Raw genomic sequence first — 14,967 nt, forward strand, 5'->3', positions numbered from 1 at the left:
AAAGAACAACTGATTTTTCCCAACAGTTGTACAAACTTTTCCTTCCCCAGTCGTCTGTGTTTCAGCAAATGATGTCACAATTCACTGCATTGCTCAAGCCAAACTCACATGACATGTAGCATCCATCAGGCTTCCTTTTCTTAACATTATTGTTTCCACGTTGTGGGGGTGTGAGGGTAATGCTATGGTACTTTTGGGTGAACTTTGACTTTTCGTAGTGCTTCCAATTTCTCTGTGACAACAAGGACTGATTTGGTGAGGAACGGGAATGACATATTAATGATGTGTCATTGACTAGCCAATGCGATCAATGTCACCTTCACAATGTAGCAGAAATTCATTCACTTCTTGCCATTTCCACTGTTATTACCTTACTCCAAAGCATCACCATCCAACCAAAGAACCTCACCTGGTTTACTGCATCGTACTCAGCCTAGTCTCTTTGCTTCTGTTTTATTACACAACATCCCATTCTCCAGACAGCTATCAGAATTATGCATAGCTCTGATCAGAGTCTAGAAAAGGCCATGGGACCTGACTCACTTACTGTTTAGACTATTGATCCATTGGAGTGACACAGGTTATTAGGAGAGAGCTTCCCTAAGGAGCAGGCAGAACTCTTCTGGAATGACGTTTCTCCTATATGGAGAAGTTAATTGGGTTTAAGCTTTAAAAGCTGTTGGATGAAAAGATGTGTTTATCACACATCACACCCTAACCACAGGATAGCAGCCTCTGTGCCTGTGTAATGTGATCAACACAAGCACAGCAGAAGTCTCACAGCTCAACTATCCTCCACCCTCACTTTACAGTGGGAGACTAAATGAATTAAATCCAAAGATTGAAGCTGCTACTTTCTGCAGGGCCAGAAGCCACCCTTGAGAATCCCTGCTTTATATGTTGCTAAAATGCCACACCGTAGCCATTGTGTTCTTGGCCTCAAGGGAAGAAATGCTCTGACAGAGGTCAAAGGACAAAATAGAGTTCTCTAATCCACAGACAGGCAACAGAAGAAGGAATTTGGTCCTTTTCTAGAGGAGATAAGTTATATACACGGAACATAATAGATGCCGAATTGCTTTCTTTGTGTGCTATTTTCTTCAAGTTCGTGTAGTTGGTATATAATATGGAATGGGAATTTATTTCAGATTTCGAGGTGCTTTGCAAAGAGCAGAGTGGAAATGGGGTAAGACCAGAAATAGTGCAAAAATGGCCTTAGCCTAAGATTTTCCCTAGTGTGCTTTTATTTCTGCATCCACTGGAAGAAAGGTCTTGAAGATTAGATATAATTCAGGTCTATAAACCAGGATTCAACAGATAGTCTTTGTGCTAAAGAACTTCTCTGTGGTATTCAGATTAGTGATTTTAGAGTCTCGGTTTTATGTGGAATCATGACTTTGGGGTGTTTCCATTTCTTTTCTCTTTTAAAATTGGACTATATGTTCATAATACTTGGATGCAAACACTGAATTTTGAAGGAAGGTGGAGGGCTAACTGCTAGTGTGAACGTTCAGTTTTCAGTGTCACGCCACCTTAATCACACACCCACCTAAATAATCACTATTCTTCCTGTCAACAGAAAAGGATAGATGGCAGGGTGGAGATCGTGTGACTATCTGAGTGAACAAAATTATAGGAAAGAAGGAAATGGACTTCATTACCACATGTTCCAAAATAAAGGTTAAATTATGGTATTTATCACTCAAGCAATATGATTCCAAAAGTATGTTTATATGCTTTGATCAGTTAAGTGTGTTCAGCCATTCTTCCTTAGATTTAAAATGAAAGAATAAAAAAAGTCTGGCACCATGTTCTCTAGGATTATAGTCTTTTATCAAAGATTAGCAGCCTGTGTTCCATTACCTAACACTCTGGAGTTCTCCCAATCTGTTGCCTTTGGAAAGCAGAATGACAAAATTCAAATTTCAGACGCAGCCAGGGAATAAATAAAGAGTGGAGATGACTCAGCCTGGAGAAAATATGACTGTTGGAGAATAACTGTAAAACAAGCGTCTCTGTTGAAGCTGTCAACACAAACATCCAGCACAGCTCAGAAAGGCCATATATTAGTCTGTTCTCATGCTGTTATGAATAAATACCCTGAAAGAAAAGAAGTTTAATTGACTCAAGATTCTGCATGGCTGGGAAGGCCTCAGTTAACTTACAATTATGGTAGAAGGCACCTCTTCACATGGCAACAGGAGAGAGAATGAGTGCTGAGAACAGGGCTCAGATCTTGTGAGAACTGACTCACTATCACCAGAACAGTATGGGGAAACTGCCCCCATGATTCAATTATCTCCACTTGGTCCCACCCTTGACATGTGGGGATTATTACTATTCAAGATGAGATTTGGTTTGGGACACAGAGCCAAACCGTGTCAGGCTGGGTAAAGAAGACTGAATGAATAGGGAGTTCTCAACCTTTTAGCTGGTTATAAAAAAGGAAGAATACCTTTGTAAAGGTGGAAGAGATTTCTTACCTATTGAAATGTATCATACTCATTTAATTTTTGTCTTTAAATTGAGATAGGAGATGGCATGAACAAATGGCAGCTTTTGGACTTCTGGTCATGATGTTATGGAATGGATCTAGATTAGAAGTTTACCTAGATATGTCTCAGAAGGGTAATATATTGACCTGAAAAATCCTTTACTTGGTATGCAGTTTTATTTATTTGTGAATTTTCTTTAAACATTTGTGTTTTCTAAACATTAAGGCCATAGAAATAAAAACACCAGGATAATTCTGGAATAAAGTATAAAACTTATTATTGTGTCATGCTTTAGCTAAAGAAGAACATACAATAATATGAGCAGTGATGATGGGGAATTGCCTGCTATTGATCATGAAGAACCAAGTTAGTGGTTTTTTTCTTTAATAAACAATGTTTGAAAGATCTAAATGAGTCTAAGCTTTGAGACACGTTTATTGTAGTAAAGTTGTGTGCTTTTGAGAAATCCCTAGAACAGAAATTTTAATTGAAGGGTCCAATATATTGATTAGCTTTTGTGCACAGGGATCTGCCAATTTGATGTTTAAAGCAACATGCTCCATTCTATCAACCGAACGTTTGTGTTACCCCCAAATTCATATGCTGAAGCTGTAAACCCCCAGTGTGACTGCAGTTGGAGATGGGCCTTTGGAAGGTAATTGGGGCTAGATGAGGTCATGAAGATGAGCACCTCAAGATGGGATTTGTGTTGATAGTAAGAGCCAGCAGAAAGCTCACCGTCTTCTCAGTGCACATGCACTGAAAAAAAAGTTACCTCAGGGGGAAGGAGGAGAGACCTAACCAAAACCTGGCACCCTGATTTCCAGCCCCCACAAACTGCAAGAAATAAATGTCCATTGTTTAAACCACCCAGTCTGTGGAATTTTGTCATGGCAGCCCCTAACAAAACTCCTGAATATGCTCCCATGTTATGAGCTATGCTCTACATTCCGAGGAATAAAATACATTTGAGAGGAAGAATTTGAGTTATTTATTGTACTAAATCAACTATTTACTTATAGCCCTAGTTTCCCCCAAAAAGGTTTGAGGTGACAAGGGCAACAAAAGCTGTTCTTATAGTTTGCAGATGCTCATCAGTGCCCAGTGGCATGGGTCCCCTTTTCACCAACAGTACATCCAAGAACTTACACACAGAGTGAGTCCCACTTTGACTTTTCCTACACTACAATATTTTTAAGTTGGCTTTATCTGCATCAGTAATGTGCTCTTTCTTGTTCTTGAGGAGGCTCCGGTATCAAGAAGCAGAACTACATTTAGGAAATGGAAGCTCTTCTATAGGGCTCGTGACTTTTGGGGGCCAGTAAGGGTGAGAATAAGTGGTAGTAGCCTTCGGTGCAAACTTGCTTGGTGTTGGTTTTGTTGTTCTTCCTGGGACACACTATGATAATGCCTTATTTTGATGGAAGAAGAAAGGAAAATTTCATTGACTTTGGACGTTTAACATAAAACCAAATTATAAACATTTAGATTGTAGCTATAACTAGACCACCAGAAATATCAAATGAACTTCTCTGCCACCATTATTTGTGAAAAATTTGCATTTTATATATGTATTTGAGGATTTGTATATTTTCTCAAGAAATTGTCACATATTTCAGAGTGTATCTATATTTACATTTTTCTTATCAATGCCCTTTTGTAAAAGTTTGTGAATTTTTACCAATGGTATTTTATTATACATTTGAAGAGGTTAACTTCCCCAGTACTTTTATTGTTTCTGTTTTTTTTTTCTTTTTGAATGGAATTATTTTTCTACCATATTTTTAATTTGATTATTGTTGCTGAAAGTTTCCACCATTTTAAAATATAGTTGGTCTGTTAAACCTAACCAGTTTTAATTAACTGATTGTCTTGAGTTTTTAATGCAGACAATCATATCATTTAATGGTGATTTTTCTCATTTTATCTCAAACTTTTTGTATTCTTTTTAATGTATTATTCAGTTGGCTAAGTTGTCTGGTATAATGTTGAATGGTGGTATTATTTTTTTTTTCCTGTCAAAGAATGCAACAGAAATTACTTTTTAATTTTCTTTTTTTTTTTTCCTTTGGCCCACACCATTGTCAGGTTAATGACTATCATGTCCAGTTCTAGTCAACTGCTTTATAGTGAATATTTAAATTTTATAAAACATATTTGCATATATTAAGATGGTCACCTTTTAAAGGTATTGAGAGCATATATCATATTATTCAATTTTCTAGAATGAAATAACCTTGTCCATCTAGTACATCTAGCTTATCACTACCCGGTTAGGGTATTTTTTTTTTTTTTTTTTTTGAGACGATGTCTCACTCTGTCACCCAGGCTGGAGTGCAATGGTGCAATCTTGGCTCACTGCAACCTCTACCTCCCAGGTTCAAGTGATTCTTCTGCCTCAGCCTTTTGAGTAGCTGGGATTACAGGCATGGATTACAGGCATCCGCCACCACGCCCGGGTAACTTTTTGTAGTTTTAGTAGAGATGGGGTTGCACATGTTGGCCAAACTAGTCTCAAACTCCTGACCACAGGTGATCCACACGCCTCGGGCTTCCAAAGTGATGGGATTACAGGCATGAGCCACCGCTCCCGGCCAGGGTATGTTGTTTAAAAATATACTTCTGAATTAAATGCAGCTAATATTTTTAGGCAGAACTTTTGCTCTCTTTAATGTTGCAAGACTTGTGAAATAAGTTAGGTAATCTTCCTACGGTTTTCATTTTCAAGAAGTGTTGGCTTAAGATTGTAATTTTTTCTTTTTAAAAATTAGAAAGCAAGGGATAAAAGATCATGTAATTTTACTCACTTTTTTTCTCAGAAGATAAAATGCTTTTTGTGTGTGTTCTTGCCATATTTTCCCTTCATTGTCTGTATTACTAGGATTTTGAATTTGTAACCACTTTTTGTTTTGCTGATGATTTGAGGTTTTTTTTGATTATTTGTTTTACTTATATTTATTTTTTAATTTCATGTTCTCACTCATTTGAGTTTACTATATTTTTCTCTTCCTCTTTTAGCTAAATATAGCTTAATTACCTTTATGTCTCTTGTTTTATCATACAATTTAAGGCCATAATTTTCATTTATTTCCAGTTTTAGCTGAATGTAACCACATTTTATATAAAGTTGCTCTGCTAACATGGATGGGACTGGAGGTCATTATCTTAAGTGAAATAATTCAGAAAGTCAAATACTTCATGTTCTCACTTATAAATGGCTGCTAAACAATGTGTACCCACGGACACTCAGAGTGGATTCATAGACATTGGAGGCTCGAAACAGTGATAGGGTGGGAGAGGGGGTGAAGGATGAGAAATTATTGATACCTATTGGATACAGTGTTCGCTACTTGGGTGATGGGAATAGGAAAAGCCCAGATTTCTCCACTACACAATATATCCATGTAACAAAACTACTCTTGTAACCCATAAACTTTAAATAAATAAATAAATAAAAAGATATTGTTTTATTAGCATTTGATTCGAAGAATTTAATAGTTTTTATTATTCTACTATTCTTTGACCCATACAATATTAATATTTTGGTGTTGATTGCTTCAGAATATTTGGTGACTTTGAATGTTTAATTTATTTATTATCTAAGAGGTTACACATGGACTACATGAATGTTTTACAAGTACAAGAAGAAATACTATACATATTTGTCTCCCTTCCTGCTTCCCAACTAGCATCTCTAGATGCATCCATTCTTGGGTGTCTTTTCAGATGCAGTCCAAGCACCATGTATGTATTTTTTTCCGTACAAAGAGACATAATAGATCATTTAATTTTCAATTTAACATTACATCTGGAAATGTTATATTCTATATTAAATTGTAAAGAATTTCGTTGTATGGACATAGCATAATTTATTTAACTTGCTTAATATTTTAAGCACATATGCAGTTTTACCATAGCACATGATGGCTGTAATGAATGTCCTTAGGTATACAATATTTTACAAATATGTAGGATAAATTCCTGAGAAAGTGACCTGCTGACTCACAAAGTATGTCCACTTATATATTGGTAGTTTTTGACAAATTGCTTTTCATAGCAGTTTTAAAATGGCATATTCTCACCAGCAATGTATACTTTTAAAAACTTTTGTATTTGCTTCTTTATAAAATGCACTTTGCTTTTTTTTGGTGGTGAATTTTTTTCCTTTTTTTTTTCTTTTTTAATCTTTCAAGCTTTTATTTAAATGCCATGATCCAGGATGGATTTTAGATCTTGTTGAAAGCAGCCACATCCATGGACTGCACATAGTCCTCAAAAGCAGTGATCTGCTCCTCCAGCATATCTGTTCCAACGTTGTCATCTTCAACTACACACTGTATTTGAAGTTTCTTAATTCCGTATCCCACTGGAACCAGTTTAGATGACCCCAGACCAAGCTGTCTGCTTGAATGCTTCTGACACACTCCTCTAATTTCACCATATCTGTCTCATCATCCCAAGGTTTCACATCTAGTAAGATGGAAGACTTGGCAACAAGTGCAGGGTTTTTGGCTTTCTTTGATTCATGTTGTGCAAGACGTTCTTCCCTTAGCCTCTTTGCTTCTTCACTTTCCTCCTCATCATCAGATCCAAAGAGATCAATGTCATCATCATCTTTACTATCTGTAGCTCCACTTCCTGTAGTGTCTTCCACATCGGCAGACAAGCTTTCTGCCCAAAGCTTTCTTCACTCCTGGCAGGCTGGCCTTTTCCTTTTTGTAAGACTTGATGTGATTATACCAACGTAGGGCATGACACAAGTCGGCAGGCAGTGGGCCGGACGCGGCTTCAAATACTGCCACATCTGCTTGTGATGGCACATACCCCTCGATGTAGCTCTTGTCTGCCAGGTAATCGTTGAGCACCTGGAGGCCGGCGGGGCTTTTCAGGTCTCCAAAACCCATGGTGTCGGCTGTATCCGAGAGCTGGGGAGCAGCAGAAAGAGAGGGCCGAATTTTTTTCCTTTTAATTTACAAGAGTATTTATGGATTAAGAAAAATTTTCTGTTGTCTGTAGTGTGAATTGCAAAGATTTTGCCAATTTAATAAGTCTTTGTGTAAAAATTTTATATAAAGAATATTAACCAGGCATGATGGCACACACCTGTAATCTCATCTACTTGGGAGGCTGAGGCAGGAGAATTGCTTGAGCCCAGGAAGTGGAAGTTGCAGTGAGCCGAGATCGTGCCACTGCACTCCAGCCTGGCCAATAGAGTGAGACTCTGTCTCAAAAAAATAAATAAATAAAAAAAGAGAGAATATTAAAGTGTATGTATATTAAAATTTCTCAGTGCTTTATTTTGTCTTCTGTATTTTGTTTGTTACTTAGAAATGCCTTGTCCGCTATAAACCTACAAAACTAAATCCATCTCTCATGCTTTCTTACAATTTTCCAATTGTTTCAAGGTTCAGTTATCTATCCATCCAAATTTATTTTAACAAAAGATATAAAATAAAATATCAAATTATTTTTCCTTCAGATAACTATCCAGTTTTCCAATTTGTTGAATAATACATGTTTTCCATTGATTTTATGTCATCTTTTTTACATTCTGCACATTCCTCTCTCTTTCAACTCTTCAAACCCTCTGCCTAATAAACAACTGTGCCTCTTGCTTCCATAATCCTAGTTTTTTAAAAACAGCATCTCTTGAATCTCTTACAAGACAAAAAGTATCCTAGGCCTCTAGACATAAATCCCTTCTTATCTCTTGTGTTATGGGCAAATACATTTTATTATTTTCTCATCAATCTAGAGAAAAGACATGATTAATTGCTTTATCTAATTGTTCTGTCACAGATGGAGTAGGCATAGCAATAAACACAAGTCTAATAGTCATACTTGAAAATATTTTTTCCTTGTGAAAAATGTTATCTCGTAAATCATAGGAGTTGGAATTTGTTGTAAAGTAAGGTAGTTGAAATTGTATAATGATGTTTAATCAAATATAATTGTGTGATCCCCGGCATTCTCTGATTAAATTTAGCTGTAATTTTAATCCTGTGAACTGCTGTATGAGACTTAAGAGGTCTATAAAGAAAATTCAGTGGAATTGGTAGACGAGTAGGTGCCTAATTTAGTTTGGATGTTTGTTTGTCCCCACCCAAATCTCCAAATACACAGTGTTGCAGGTGGGGCCTGGTGAGAGGTGTTTGAGTCATGGGGACACATCCCTCATGACTTGGTACTGTCCTCACCACAGTGAGTGTGTTTTCCGGAGATCTGGTCACTTAAAAGTGTGTGGGACTTCCCCTCCTCTTTGTTCTCACTCTACCATGTAATTGCCGGCTCCCACTTCAACTTCTGCCATGAGTGAAAGGGGTTCCTGGGGTCACCCCAGAAGCTGAGAAGATGCCAGCACCATGCTTCCTGTACAGCCTGTAGAAACATGAGCCAATTAAACCTCTTTTCTTTATAAATTACCAAGTCTCAGGTATTCCTTTATAGCCACAAAAGAACTGCCTAATACAGTATCTAACGGCCATTTCTATATCAATTAGATCGGCTAAAGATACATCTATTTTATTCATTGAAGTTTTTAAAAAATATATAAAATGGTATTTGAAAGAACTTTCTGCTGCTAAAATACATTGAAAGATACTAAACAGGCCGGGCATGATGGCTCACGCCTGTAATCCCAGCACTTTGGGAGGCTGAGGTGGGCGGATCACGAGGTCAGGAGATTGAGACCATCCTGGCTAACACGGTGAAACCCCGTTTCTACTAAAAAAAAAAAAAAAAAAAAAAAAAAAAAAAGAAAAAAGAAAAAAATTATGGGGAGGCTGAGGCAGGAGAATGGCATGAACCCCGGAGGTGGAGCTTGCAGTGAGCTGAGATCGCGCCACTGCACTCCAGCCTGGGTGACAGAGCGAGACTCTGTCTCAAAAAAAAAAAAAGATACTAAATAAAGTGAACTGTATTTTTTCTTTGATGAAGGCTACAATTCTGATATCTCTTCAAAATACTTAAATTAAGATTTTTATTACATTTTCACTCCATTGAGAAGTCATTTATGATTACCCCATGATTAATTATATGATCTTTCCTACACATCTCATAATGTTCTGTGTAAACCTCTGTATTAGTGAGGGTTCACGAGATAAACAGAATCAATAAGATGTCTGTCTATCTATCTATATATCCATTTATCCACCTGTCTTTCTAGGGAGATTTAATATAAAGAAATCGCTAAAGTGATTACGGAGACTGGTAAATCCCAAGATATTCAGAGTAAGCCAGCAAGCTGGAGACCCAGGAAAGCTGTCGATGCAGTTACATTTCAAAGGCCAGTGGGCTTGAGACCCAAGAAGATACAATGTTTCAGTTTGAGCCTGAACACTGGAAAAAAGCCAATCTAGTTCAAGAGCAGTTGGTTAAGAAGAATTTCCTCTTATATGGGAGATAGTCAGCTTTTTGTTCTGTTCAAACGTCTAACTGATTGAATGATGCCCGCCCACACGAAAAGGAGCAAGTTGCTTTAACTCAGTCTGCTGATGGAAATGTTATCTCATCCAGAAACATTCTCACAAACACACCAGTAATAATGTTTGACCAAATATATCTGGACACCTTTTGATTCAGGCAAGTCGACACATAAAATTAATCATGACAAATTTCAATAGTGAATTTATCACCGTTTGCATCTAGAACACCTAGAACTCCGTAATGGCAAAGACGAAGACTTTGGGTCAATGTGTTCTTAGTGGGAAGCACTGTGTTTGGTCTATAATAAGCATTAAGGAATGCAGAATAAACTATGCATTAACATTGAAAAAACTATATTTGACAAGTTAATGATAATAAACATTTTGGTAAAAATGTGTATTTCTTTTAATAGAAAATTTTAAAGAATTATCCTAAGTGAAAATATATTAGATTATGTTTTATTTATTTTATTTTATTGTTATTATTATTTTTTTTTTTTGAGACGGAGTCTCACTCTGTCACCCAGACTGGAGTGCAGTGGCGCGATCTTGGCTCACTGCAAGCTCCGCCTCCCGGGTTCACGCCATTCTCCTGCCTCAGCCTCCAGAGTAGCTGGGACTACAGGTGCCCACCACCATGCCCGGCTAATTTTGTTTTTGTCTTTTTAGCAGAAATGGTGTTTCACTGTGTTAGCCAGGATGGTCTCAATCTCCTGACCTCATGATCTGCCCGCCTCAGCCTCCCAAAGTGCTGGGATTACAGGGGTGAGCCACCACACCCGGCCTAGATGATGTTTTTAATTAATTAATCAGATTTTTAAAAAATCTATAATTTGTCTGGCTTCTTTCAGTTAGTCTTTGATCTCTAAAATAATGAAGTTATTCAACCATAACTCAAGTAACAAAGTGTCCAGACGTACTTGGAAAATCCCTCTAAGAGAACTGAAACTATGAACATTTATATACCTCCATTAAAAATGTGTCTAATTCAAATATTAAAAATCTGAATTTATAAGAATATTAGTGGTTTTAATATCTGCTGATTTGTCTTTTAATAACTTTCAGAATTAATTTTGTGTAAATATTTTTCTTTTCTCTTTTTTTTTCCCAGACATAAGTTCCACAAGGTGAAATGGCATGCAGATAAAGAGGATGCCTTTTCTTTTGCAGTGTCTGGCAAAATAATAATTGTAAAATTAAGAGGATTCTTAGTCTTTGACTTTTGTTCAATGTTGTCTCACCCATCCAGTTTCTCCTGTGCTATAAGACTTAGATCTGTAATGTTAATAATTAATAACTTGAAAGGTAATGTCTGTGCTCAACCAACCTATAATGTTACCCCTAAAACAATGAGAAACAATGACAAGTTAACTAATAGGGATCCTTTAAATTGTGTGAATGTGTGCTGTAAGACTAAAGTTGTAGTTGTTTCTTAGATTTAACACAGAGCTACCTCCTTGACTAAAAACTTTTGTTGCTATGTTGAGAAATTAGTTTGGCCTTAAATTTTCTTCTGTGAATAATAAAACTTTCCTTGGAGACTGGATTCATGGCAAATTCTCTTTAGGAAATCATGCTTGAATTTGACGCATTTGCAAAACCATCGCTCTTTGGGACTACTGGCTTCTGACCTCTGAATCCTAATAATTATTCTAAGGCCACAAATGTACCAAATATTGTCCAGAAGAGCCGTTCATTGGCTCCTTACTTCCTCAGTCTCATTGCTTGTAGAAACTGTGTTTCTCATATCCCGATTATAGGCCTCCAGGCTACGGTCTTCCTGCTTGGTTATCTCAAGCTACAGCTGCTCCTAGTTGGTGCCTCCAACAATAGTTTTTTGCTTGTTTGTTTGTTTTTTTTGAGACGGAGTCTCGCTCTGTCGCCCAGGCTGGAGTACAGTGGCGCAATCTCGGCTCACTGCAAGCTCCGCCTCCCGGGTTCACGCCATTCTCCTGCCTCAGCCTCTCCGAGTAGCTGGGACTACAGGCGCCCCCCACCACGCCCGGCTAATTTTTTGTATTTTTAGTAGAGACGGGGTTTCACCGTGGTCTCGATCTCCTGACCTTGTGATCTGCTCGCCTCAGCCTCCCAAAGTTCTGGGATTACAAGCGTGAGCCACCGCGCCCAGCTGCCTCCAACAATAGTTTTAACAGACTTCATTTTCTATGGCAGACTCATGCCTGAACTCAACTTCTCTATGTCTAGGTAGTGTCCACATATGGTATTGATATCATGTGTATTCCTTTCATCCTTTATGTTTTATAAGAGGAGAAGGGTACCACAACACTTAGGGGGTGATAATGACTAGACTGAATACATTTATATTGGAGGGTATCTAAGGAAGAGGCTTTCAATTTTCATACAATGTGGGAGAGAGCTAATAAGTAAAAAGGAAACAGTTGAAACAATATCTCTAACAATATTGGTTCACAGGGAATAATAAGAAGAAAATGGGAATTGTTTGTGGAAAAATGCTATCTCATAGGTTGACCTAAAATTTTACATTAACTAAACTATTTTGATACACTGTGTTCTTTCTATCTTTTCCCCAAATGACCAGCATAAAAACCTATTGATTAAGCAAATTAAGTTTGTTAGACTGTAGCAGTAAGAAAAAAACAACCTTGACAGAGTCTCATTAGAGTCTGTAAGTAGTGATACTATGGAAGTATACAGATGCTTTAGAGCCTGGGATATGTGATTTAAAGGTAGATATTTCAAAGTGTGGAGCTAGTTGGAATTGAGAAAATTTTATATAATAAAATACCTTTGCTTTTGCAGGCACAGCAAAGAAGTGAGAATCTTGAAGTAAGCCCTAATGAGCAAACTTGGTTTAATAGACAAGTGGTTCAGTTGCTTCATATTCTTATCTTCCAGGAACAAGTAATTCCTGGAACAACAATATAAGCCATTTTTACTTAATCTTGGTATAAGTATGCTTGGTCCTAGCATTGTTTAACACAGGACAGGAATTACGCTGGTTTAAGTTCTTGGTCTTAAACTGACCTATTATACCATGCCAGAAGTTTTTAGAGAGCTATATCAAAAACTAAGGATTTTTTTCTCAGCTTATCTACCATTTCCAAAACACAAATTTTCACCAAAACACAAATTCATAGATGCAAGATTCTACCATAGTCAATATTTACTATAGTGCTCCTAGTGTGAGAGGAATCATGATTGGACTCTGGTATCCCATTGGAGCTTGGCTTTCCCAGTAGTTTCTGGAGCACGTTGGTTAAATAATAGTGTGACTCCAACAAGCTGTACTGTGTTTACTCTGAAAACCTTTCCGGGAAAATTTTGAACTACATTCAATATATTTTCAGTTTTAACAAAATAAAGAGGTCCAGAAATATCAGGTCATTAGGATGCTTTTAACAGCCCATCTTTGAAGAGTGGTAGAAAAATATATCTAGGTCTATCTTAAATTCAGGCTATTTACATAGTGAAAATTGTTACCTTAATAAGATTCCTCATTATGTCTTAGCCCAAAAGTCATTATAGAAAGGCTCAAGAAAAGTTCATGTGTTTGTTTTTGTTTAAGGTTTAACTTAAGGAACATTTTTCTCATTGGCATATTCCTGAAGAATCAGCAATATGCCTGCCATAAAATATTAATTATTTGCATGTCTAAAGAAATTTTGGATACCACAGAAAACTGTCATCAAACCTCAAAGATTTGGTATATGCAAAAAATCTCTTTATAAAGACTTGTCTTTATACAAACCTCTGTGTGACAGATGGGTAGCAAATTTTAAAGATTGAGTGCAGAAGTGTTCAAGGTCATTCAACTAGGACATGAGAGAGTTGAAAGTGGAACCAGTCCTTCAACAATTAGTTTAGTGTGTTTTTTTTTTAACTCTGTCATTCTGATTTGAATATAGGAATATGACTTCAAGACCTGCAAATAATGAGGTCAAACATTTTCTCTGTTTAAGAACTAATTATTTTTATACCTGGTATGCCTTCCTAGACACTCTGAACAAGTCTGGATATGAAGAAAAATAAATTTCTTGCTAGTCACCAAAGCTGTTGTCAGCTACAGCCTTGTGGGATGGGAGGGTGAAAAAAGAATTTGGCCTGAGGCCCTTAAGTGTTGTGTTTTTAAATGTGGGCCGTCTCCAGAAGAAAGTCCTTGCTTCAGAGCCTTTCAAATGAGGCAAATAATTAATTAAAAATTTTCAATATATCGTGGTATACCTCTATAACACACAATAAAAATAACGACTAGAAAAAGAAAGTGGGAAAAGTACACAAAAAAAACCCAAACCAACATTTGTTTATTATTGTGACATTCAACATACTCAAATTTGTTGAAACGTCTTTACAAGTTTCAAAATACGGACTCTCAGTTTCTGTATTTATCTTGCCGTAGACCTAAACAGTTCACAGAATAGTGCTGGTCCTTGGGCCGCACCTTGGGTAGCGCTGCTTTAAGGCATGGTCAGATTGAGGACTTATAGGCTGATGTATTTAAGGAGTGTGAAGCAGCTTTTCACAAAGCTCAGAATTAGACGGGGAAGAGAAAACACCCTTTCTTGACCATGGCTGTTAGTTGGCAATGCTCTCCTTCCTTTTAGAATCTTACCCTGAATCTCTTAGGGTATTTATTATTTATTTATTTAGAGACCAGGTCTCCCTCTGTTGCCCAGGCTAGAGTGCATTGACGTGATCTCAGCTCACTGCAACCCCTGCCTCCCAGGCTCAAACGATTCTCCCACTTCAGCCCCTCAAGTAGCTGGGACCACAGGCACATGCCACCACACCCGGCTAATTTTTGTATTTTGTGTAGAGACGGGGTTTCTCCATGTTGCCCAGGCTGGTCTCAAACTCCTGAGCTCAGGTGAACTGCCTGCCTTAACCTCCCAAAGTGCTGGGATTGCAGGAATGAGCCACTGCACCCAGGTATGTTTTATTTTAAGTTGGTGGTATTTTATGTGTGTTTTATTTCTGTGTCTAAAATATAATTTCCTTTAAAAGAAGCTCTGTGTCTAAGTCACATGTATAGGGTTCACTGCTCAGCTCAGCTTGCCTGTAAGTGGTCA

The 14,967-nt window shown here is 37.3% G+C and overlaps 1 pseudogene across 1 annotated transcript; it reads right to left on the reverse strand.

Moving 5' to 3' along the window:
• Window positions 1-6,671: 6,671 nt before the first annotated feature.
• On the reverse strand, window positions 6,672-7,439 carry LOC100597783 (annotated as a pseudogene). Its single transcript, XR_178329.3, has one exon. The product of XR_178329.3 is annotated as an elongation factor 1-beta pseudogene (transcript).
• Window positions 7,440-14,967: the final 7,528 nt, after the last annotated feature.

The sequence above is a fragment of the Nomascus leucogenys genome, chromosome 5 (genome assembly GCF_006542625.1).
Source record: "Nomascus leucogenys isolate Asia chromosome 5, Asia_NLE_v1, whole genome shotgun sequence".
Lineage (NCBI taxonomy): Eukaryota > Metazoa > Chordata > Mammalia > Primates > Hylobatidae > Nomascus > Nomascus leucogenys.